The 10,077-nt window shown below is 40.9% G+C and overlaps 1 non-coding gene across 1 annotated transcript; it reads left to right on the forward strand.

Annotated features, from left to right (window-relative positions):
• Positions 1-4,636: 4,636 nt before the first annotated feature.
• Positions 4,637-4,743, forward strand: LOC141680126 (small nucleolar RNA R71). Its single transcript, XR_012558269.1, has one exon. It is a non-coding gene; the product is annotated as a small nucleolar RNA R71 (small nucleolar RNA).
• The last annotated feature ends 5,334 nt before the right edge of the window (positions 4,744-10,077 follow it).

A 10,077-nucleotide genomic window follows, 5' to 3' on the forward strand; every position in this document is an offset into this window, starting at 1 on the left:
ATCATTCTCAAAAATCTCCACTGCTCCATGTGGAAACACAGTTTTAACAAGAAAAGGTCCAGACAACCTTGATTTCAACTTCCCAGGAAAAAGTTGGAGACGAGAGTTGAATAAAAGAACTTGTTGCCCCGGCACGAATAAATTAGGATGTAGCTTCCTATCGTGCCACCTTTTCACTTTTTCCTTGTACATTTTGTTGTATTCGTACGCTTGGAATCGAAATTCATCAAGTTCATTAAGCTGAAGCATTCGCTTCTTTCCAGCTGCATCTAGATCCAGGTTCAACTTCTTTAACACCCAATAGGCCTTATGCTCAAGCTCCGCAGGTAAATGACATCCCTTACCATACACAAGTTAAAACGGGGACATCCCAAGTTGAGTCTTATATGCTGTTCTGTAAGCCCAAACAGCTTCATCTAGCTTTAAAGACCAATTCTTCCTTGACGGATAAACAACCTACTCTAAAATACGCTTGATCTCTCTGTTAGACACTTCCGCTTGACCATTTGTTTACGGATGATAGGCAGTAGTAACCCGATGATTCACATTGTAGCGCTGCATAATAGAAGTAAACTTACGGTTCCAGAAATGCGACCCTTCATCACTTATGATTACTCGTGGCATTCCAAACCTTGTGAAAATCTGCTTATGAAGAAAATTCAACACTGCCTTTGCATCATTCATTGGTAGAGCTTTGACTTCTACCCATTTTGAGACATTATCGACTGCCAGCAAGATATACTGATTATTGCAGGATGAGACAAAAAGGCCCCATGAAATCGATTCCCCAAACATCAAAGACCTCGACTTCAAGCATCACATTTAATGGCATCTCATCCTTTCTCGTAAGATTTCCCACTCTTTGGCAACGATCACACCTTAAAACGAACTGATGAGCATCCTTAAATAAGGTAGGCCAGAAAAAACCTGCTTGCAGAATACTAGCTGCCGTCTTTTCACCACCATAGTGTCCACCATAAACTGTGGAGTGGCAGTCTCGTAATATCCCCTCCGTCTCACAGAATGGGATACATCTCCTGATGATCTGGTCAGCTCCCTGTCTAAACAAATACGGTTCATCCCACATATACCACTTCACCTCATGCAAAAACTTCTTCTTTTGAGCTGTGGTCAAATTAGAAGGCATTATAATGCTGACAAGATAATTCACAATATCTGCGAACCATGGCTCTTCCTCCTGAACTGCGAACAACTGCTCATCAGGAAAAGATTCGTTGATCAATGTCTTATCATGTGAAGTAGACTCGGGATTCTCCAATCTAGAGAGATGGTTAGCTACTTGATTCTCAGTACCTTTTTGATCCTTAATCTCTAACTCAAATTCCTGTAGCAAGAGCACCCAACGAATGAGTCTCGGCTTCGAATCCTTCTTGGAAACCAAATAGCGAATGGCCGCATGATCAGTGAATACTGTCACCTTTGTCCCACGCAAATAAGATCGAATTTTTTTGAAACCAAAGACTATAGCCAAGAGCTCCTTCTCAGTAGTGGTGTAGTTCATTTGGGCCCCATTTAAGGTCTTGCTAGCATAGTAGACCACATGAAAGAGATTATTCTTGCGCTGCCCAAGAACTGCGCCCACCGCATAATCACTCGCATCACACATCATCTCAAAAGGCTCTGTCCAATCAGGAGCTGTAATAACTGGTGCAGTTATCAAACTCTTCTTGAGAGTCTCAAATGCCGTCAAGCAGTCATCATCAAATTTGAAAGGCACATCCTTCTCAAGCAAGTTGCACAACGGCTTAGATATCTTCGAAAATCCTTGATGAAACGCCGATAAAAACTCGCATGACCAAGAAAACTACGGATTTCTTTCACAGAAATAGGTGGTGGAAGATTTTCAATGACTCCCACCTTGCCTTTATCCACCTCAAGACCCTTGCTAGAGACCTTATGCCCAAGAATAATGCCTTTACGCACCATAAAATGACATTTTTCCCAATTGAGCACCAAATTAGTTTCCACACACCTTTTGAGTACTGCACGAAGATTATTCAAACATTCATCATACGAATGTCCAAAGACGGAGAAGTCGTCCATGAACACCTCGACATTATTTCCAATCATGTCAGAGAATATAACCTTCATACATCTCTGAAAAGTGGCCGGTGCACCATATAACCCAAACGAAACTCTGCGAAAAGCAAACATGCCAAATGGATAAGTGAAGGTAGTCTTTTCTTGATCCTCTGGTGCAGTACAAATCTGATTATACCCTGAATAGCCATCCAGAAGACAATAATACTGATGACCAGCCAACCTGTCAAGCATCTGATCAATAAACGGAAGCGAAAAGTGATCCTTCCTTGTGGCCTTGTTCAACTTTTTGTAATCCATGCATACTCTCCATCCTGTGACTGTTCGAGTGGGGATGAACTCATTCTTCTCATTTGCTACCACAGTGATACCTCCTTTCTTAGGTACACATTGCACGGGGCTCACCCAAGAACTGTCAGAAATAGGATAAATGATTCCTGCATCCAGCCACTTTAGAATTTCTTTCTTCACCACTTATTTTATGATAGGATTAAGTATGCGCTGTTGCTCAACAGTTGACTTACTACTCTCCTCTAGCAGAATCTTATGCATGCAATATAAAGGGCTGATCCATTTGATGTCTGCTATAGTCCATCTGATAGCCGATTTGAATTCTCTCAAAATCCTTAAGAGCTTGTCCTCCTCACTACCTGAAAGGTCAGATGCAATAATAACAGGTAAAGTAGATGTATCACCTAAAAAAGCATACCTCAAGTGTTCAGGAAATGGCTTAAGCTCCAAGATAGGTGCTTCCTCAATCGATGGTTTGAGCTTTCCTTCAGCATTTTTGAGGTCAGAAGTATCAAGAGATTTAAACGGCATGTCTAGCTTTCGCGTCCAGGGAGAAGCATTAAGATATTGTAGTTGCTCACTGCCATCCTCATTATCACTGTCAAAATCCCCCACTAAGGCCTTCTCTAATGCATCAGACATTAGCATATGATCGAGTTCTGAAGTAACCGCAGAATCAATCAAATCCACTTTTAAGCACTCCTCATCTTCTGTAGGGAATTTCATTGCTTTGAATACATTGAATGTCATATCCTGATCTTGCACCCGCATAGTAAGTTCACCTTTCTGCACATCTATCAAGGTACGACCTGTAGCCAAGAAAGGTCTCCCCAAAATTATGGGAATCTTCTTATCTTCCTCGAAGTCCAGAATAACAAAGTCTGCAGGAAAGAAGAGCTTATCCACCTTTACTAGCACATCCTCCACTATGCCTCTTGGGTAAGTAATAGAACGATCAGCCAATTGTAGATACATTTAGGCGGGTTTTGGATCAGGCAAATTCAACTTTTTAAAGATCGATAACGGCATCAGATTGATGCTTGCTCCCAAATCACAAAGGCACTTGTCAAAAGATAACTTGCCAATGGTGCAAGGAATGGTGAAGCTACATGGATCTTTAAGCTTTGGAGGTAACTTTTGCTGCAGCACAGCACTGCATTCTTCCGTTAGAGCAACGGTCTCAAGGTCATCCAGTTTCACCTTCCTTGAAAGAATACTCTTCATAAATCTCGCATAACTAGGCATTTGCTCCAGAGCCTCAGCGAAAGGTATATTGATGTGAAGTTTCTTGAACACCTCCAGAAACTTACCGAACTGCTTATCCAGCTTTTGTTGTTGCAATCTCTTAGGGAAAGGTGGTGGAGGATAGAGTTGTTTCTCCCCTGTATTACCCTCAGACATAGTATGTTCAACAGTAGTCTTCCTTGGTTCTGCCGCTTTCTCCTTTTCCTTAGCTTCTTCATCTCCAACTTCAGCTTCTCCTTCTTTTTCTTTTTCAGCATCAACAACTTTTCCAGACCTTAAGGTAATAGCCTTGACTTGCTCTTTAGCTTCCTTCCTTCCTGGCACTTTAGTGTCACTGGGAAGTGTGCCAGGTTCACGATTGAGCACTGTATTGGCTATTTGACCAATTTAATTTTCCAAGGTCTTGATAGAAACCGCCTGACTCTTGCACAACAGCTTAAGTTCCTCAAAATCAACACTAGTGGGTGTAGCTGCATCTCCCTGTTGAGGATATAATTGCCTTTGAGCATAAGGCTAAGGTTGCTGGAATCCAGGTGGATTGAACTGCTTACTCATGCCTTGCTGATATGGTTGCTGAATAGCATTCTGATTATTACCCCAGCTGAAATTTGGATGATTTCTATTGTTAGGATGATAAATAGTTGGCACAGGCTGCTGTTGTCGCTGATAATTGTTCATATACCGAACAGATTCGTTAATAAGAGAACACTGATCCGTAGCATGAGAACCTGCATAAAGCTCACAGACCATAGCTATCTGATTGACTCCATAGGTGGCCAGAGAATCGACCTTCATACTCAGTGCTTGGAGCTGCGCTGCAATAGCTGTAGCTGCATCGACTTCCAGAATACCTGCTACCTTCCCAGGCATCATCCTTTGAGTTGGTTTTTGATGTTCATTTGCAGCCATAGTCTCAATAAGATTATAAGCCTCAGTATAGCTTTTGGCCTACAAGACGCCTCCAGCTGCTGCATCGAGCATGGGACGAGATTGGGCCCCCAAACCATTATAGATACCAGTGTTCACCATCCAATCAAGCATTCCATGATGTGGACACTTTCTCAACATCTCCTTGTAGCGCTCCCAAGCTTCGCACATAGATTATGTAGGCTGCTGCGCAAACTGAGTAAGAGCACTCCTCATAGCAGTAGTCTTCGCCATTGGATAAAACTTCACCAGAAACTTTTGTGCAAGATCTTGCCACGTAGTGATGGACCCAACTGGTTCAGAATATAACCAATCCTTAACTTTATCCCTCAGAGAGAATGGGAAAAGCCTCAGCTTGATAGCCTCATCAGTCACACCATTATATATGAAAGTACTGCAGATCTCGACAAAATTCCTTATGTGCATGTTGGGGTCTTCAGTCACAGCTCCTCCGAAAGAAACAGAATTCTGTACCATCTGAATAGTGCCCGGCTTGATTTCAAAGGTGTTAGCCTAAATAGCCAGATGAAGGATGCTTGACTGAATGTCATCAATTTTGGGTCGAGAAAAGTCCATAAGAGCTGGATCTGCCGGAACTATACGATCACCCATGATTAAGGGTTCTTTCTGCTCACTTCCTGAATCTGAATCTTCAAAATCTATCTTCTCCGGAATATCAAGAACTTCGTCCGTCTCCTCAGCTGTATCTAAAGTCCTCTTGCGAGTACAAGAACGAGTTTGCATAAATGCTCGCTAAAGTACCTGAAACACAACCGAAAATAATAAGTAACACGTCTTAATCACCGAGTCCTAATGACCAATGATGGTAAGTACATAAACTAAACAAATATGCCGAGTCCCCGGCAGCGGCGCCGAAAACTTGTTAGGGCGAAAACACGTGCTAATAACACACGCAAGTATATCCGTTCACAATTAATATAGAATACTTTCTAGTTCATTCCCACAGAGACTCAGACTAATTATGTTCAATTAAACTCACTCACCAATGTATGATTACTTCCCAATGTTAAGACAATAACACTTAGATTTGATTAACTAATTATTAACTACAATTAACTACTACAATTAAGCATTTAATTAACACTTGAATTAACAATATTAAAACACTCATGAGATCACAACTTTATTACTACTTCCCTCAATAGTCATTGTTATTACCCTTAGCATGCAACAGTGATGATATTAATCGAATAACACGAAACTGATAAAAGCCAACTTTCATTGTACTAATACCATCCTACCAAACATCCACAATTAAGATAGAAGTTGAATACACATCAATTATGTTGAGTCCCTATATGTCTATAGAAATTGACAACATAACGATTTAAGCACAAGTTTTTCCTTTTGATTACACAGGGCAAATAAAACGGTTAGAGTTACCCACTAATCATGCAACATCGTACATGAACCTATGCTAGCATGGCAAGTTCTAAATATCAAGATCCACCGTCGCTTCATAAGAGATTAACACCCTATCTTATATGTTCGTGACACACATAAGACGAATACGCACAACCAATACTAGATATCATACAATCATCAAACACTAAGATATTAAACAATTAACTAAAGAATTCCATAGTAAATCCGTTACGACCCCATGATCACAATTAGCCCATGATAGCACTCATCGTCATCATGGGTTCAAATGAAAACATGATAAATAAACACAAGAGAATAATAACTAAAACTACTTATATTAAACCAGAGTACCTCATAAGAGTAAATAGGTTCAAAGTAAAAAAAAAACTAGCATCCAACATTACAACAAAATAAAGAATCACAAGAAAATATGCTTCCTCTTCGTTGCGGTGTGCTAAAACGGTCTTCTTCCTTATCTCCTTCGCTCTTCGATTAATACTACGATCCAACCCTTGTGAAACGTCTCTGAAATCTACTTATATAGGAGTCCCATAAAACCCAGATAACTCAGAAGTTGGAAGCCAAACAGAAATAGGAGTCTAAAATAATTAATCTGAAATTACGATCCTGCGCGGCCGCTCAGCATTTCTGAGCGGTCGCTCAGCATTTCTGAGCGGGCGCTCAGCTTCCTGCGCGGCCGCTCAGCAGAGCTGAGCGGGCGCTCAGACCCCTTCTGGAAAATACTCTATTTATGCTCCGTTTCTTCGCTGCAATCTGCTCCTATCTTCCCACTTGCAATGCTAAACACATACCAAGGCTTATTATTGATGAATTCTCTCCTGAAATGCAACTAATACCCTGAAATGCATAAACACTAGAAAAGCGCATCAAATACACAAAATACTTGATTTCAAGACACCAATTTAAGCTATTATAAGACGTTCTAAGTGGTAGAAAATGCCACTTATCAGTTGCATCCTCCCAAAAGGATGTGACTATTGAACAAAGCTCTCAGCCAAGAGCACAGGCGAAAAGGGTAAGGGACACAAGCTCACCCCAAACCTATACTAGAAATAAGAAACCAAAAACCCTTGGGGATGCACAGGGTTCACACACTGTGCAAACTGGTGCTGAAAACACAGTCACTGCACCTTTTCAAAGTCAATTTGATGTGGCTCCAATAAATGTGGAGTCACAACCAAAATCTTTAGTTATAGAAGCACCTCAAACACCAAATTCTCCCACAAACTCTCTAGATGTGGATATGATCAACACATCAATTCCTGATTCCCTCTCTTTAACTCTGTTGGGGAAGCCAAAATCTAGTGCAAGTGAGCATCATCTTTTGGATATTTTTTGGCTCACTTGCCAATTCTTTCAGGAACTGTTGAGACATCTGTGCCAAAATTCTCATCAATCTGCACAGAGTCCACAATAGTTTCCACTCCAAACTCATTTATTCCTACTCTCTCGATGGATATTGTTCATCCGTTGAGTAGTGATTGTATCCCGATGGATAAGCTTAACAGTAGTTATCCGTTGGATAGTCAAACTGCTAACCCGACGGATATCCCTTATCTGTCGAGTGTCTCTGAACAGCTTCAAATTTCATCAATTATCTCAAGTGTAGAAGACTTAGTGGTAGTACAATCACTCCTAGGATTGAGGGAAGAGAGTGTTATGAGTGAGAGTCTGGGTTGCTCCCAGGCAAAAGGAGAGGAAAAGAGTGAAAATATGCAATCCAGTTCTTCGGGATTAGAAAAAGAGAGTGTGAGGAGTCCCACCTTAGATGGTGAAGGTGAGGGTGTGGGGGTGGTGAGCCAAGGTGAGACCTTGATGCAACAAAAGAGAGATAATGAGAGAAATGCAGGTACATGAGATATAATGGTGGATGTCATTGCAAGTGAGTTAATAATGTCCAGGATGCAGACAGGGAGGGACTATCTCAGCAACCTCAAGCTGTTATAGATTTTACCTCCCTTGATGCTGAGACATTTACTCACCCTGTTCCAGCATATCAACTTCTAGCTAAACAGGGCAATGGCAATGCATAAAGGATGCTCAACTTGGTGCACACCACACAGTCACTGCTAAGAGTTAAGGATGCCATCACAACTTTGCCCTCTACAGCTGGTGATGTTGATTATAAGACTGGTGGTTCAAAAGATTTCTTTGAAGGTGAGGATGCAGAAAGTGGAGAAGAGCTATTGAACTTAGGGGGAGAAGCTGGCCCTAGTTCAAGGTCAAGCATGCCATCATGGGCCTTCTCCAAGAAATGTGATGAACATCACTTCAAATCTACTCTCATCCATCTAATCAGTCAAACACAGTCTGCACTTCAATCATCCACAAATGCTAGCACCAAGAAGCTTCTGCAAGCACATCTTGCTTCTCTCCAACTACATCAAATTCAAGGCTATCAACAAATTCTCAATGTCTCCACTCTCAAACAGGAAATTGGTGAACTCAAGAAAAACTTTTCTGAGAGATTGGAAGATAGACTTCCAGGGACAACAATTATAGACATCAAGAGACAGCTCAAGAAAAACTCAGATCTTGCCACCAAAGTTGATGCCTTGGACAAAAGAATGTTTGCTATGGAAGCATCTCTTACAGTAATTCATCTACACCAAACTCAACAAACAGACTTGCTTCAGAAACTGGTGGCTGCATAAACCTCCTCCTCTACTCAGCTTGATGATAACAAAAAAGGGGATAAAGAGAGTTCTAGGAGTGAGGGGGAGCAAAAAGTGCTCAACATTCAAGTTAGCAAAGTAATTGTGCCTACAATTACTATCTTAAAGCCACCAGCCAAAGATAGCATTGATCTGATAAATGAAGCAGTAGCCAATTTAAGAGCAGCTGAAAAGGAGCAGTTGAATCCAATCAACTGGGAGAAAATTGACGAGGATATTCAAAAGAAATTTGGGCTAGCAAAGAATCCAGAAAAGTCAGCCATTCATCACTCTCAAGTCAGGCAAATCTCTGTGAATGAAATGAGCATGAACTATCTGGAAAGAGGACAGCCATCCTGCATCAAATCTCCAAAGGCTGAAGTACTTTTGAAGCCAAGGGTGAACTATCTAAAATCATCACTAAAGAACCCTTTGGATACAGTGTATGAGACACCAAAGCCTGATGAGAAGAAATTGTTGTCAAGATCCATTGCCTTCTACAAGGATCCAGCTGATTCAGATTTGAAAAGGAGAATTGCTAAAGTTTTCAGGAATGGTAAATAAATTTGTGTGGTGGCTGGACATCCTCAATTTGCTGAAGCAAAGAGAGAAGAAAAGGCAAGATTGAAGTAAGAAAAGAAGCAAGCTGCTCTAGATGCTAAAAAGGTTAAACAAAAGAAAGAGCAAGCTGCTATCTTGGCCAAGCTACAAGCTGTGAAACCAACACAACAAATTCCTGCTCAGCCATCTGAAATCACTAAATCTCAAGATCCAAAGAAGCAAGTTGAACCACACTAGAAGAAATCTCACAGATACAAGGAATTGGCCAAAAGAACCAAAAGAAAATTGAACTTTGTTGGTAAGGAATTGGAGGATCAGTTTCCTAAGAAATCCATTCCAACTACAACTCAAGCATCAAAACCCTCAGTGGTATTTGAAGACATTAAGGTGGTGGATCCTTACAAGAACATTCATGGTAAACCTATTATGCCTAAGGATGAACCAATAGACTGGGAAAGTCTACCAATTCTTGACTTCAATTTGCCAATCCTTAACAAGCCAAAGAGAACAAAGTCAAGAGCAGTCAAGAAAGTGAAGTTGTCACCTCTCAAATCCAAATCTCTAACCAAAGCTCAATCCAAAGTCAACAAGGGAGATTACATGTACTTATGTGACATCAAGGAATTCTCTGAACTAAACCTCTATCTAGATGAACTGGAAAAGTTAGAGGGATTGATGCCTATAGGAATCTACCTGAAAGGTTAGTTTTCAGGTACAAGGGAGGAAATGAGATTCAATGGCCACTTCACAGGATCCTTCAAGAAAGCCAATCTGTGCTGATAAAGGTTTATTCATCACTCAAGAAGAACTTTGGATTCAATGTAACTGCAAGAAGACTTGTTCTAAAGAAGATTGAAGAACTGAGGAGTATTAGAGCTAAATATGCACTCCCAAAGACTCTAACTATTCCTTACACAGGGAGTAGAGTGCA

Source organism: Apium graveolens, chromosome 1 (genome assembly GCF_009905375.1).
Source record: "Apium graveolens cultivar Ventura chromosome 1, ASM990537v1, whole genome shotgun sequence".
NCBI lineage: Eukaryota > Viridiplantae > Streptophyta > Magnoliopsida > Apiales > Apiaceae > Apium > Apium graveolens.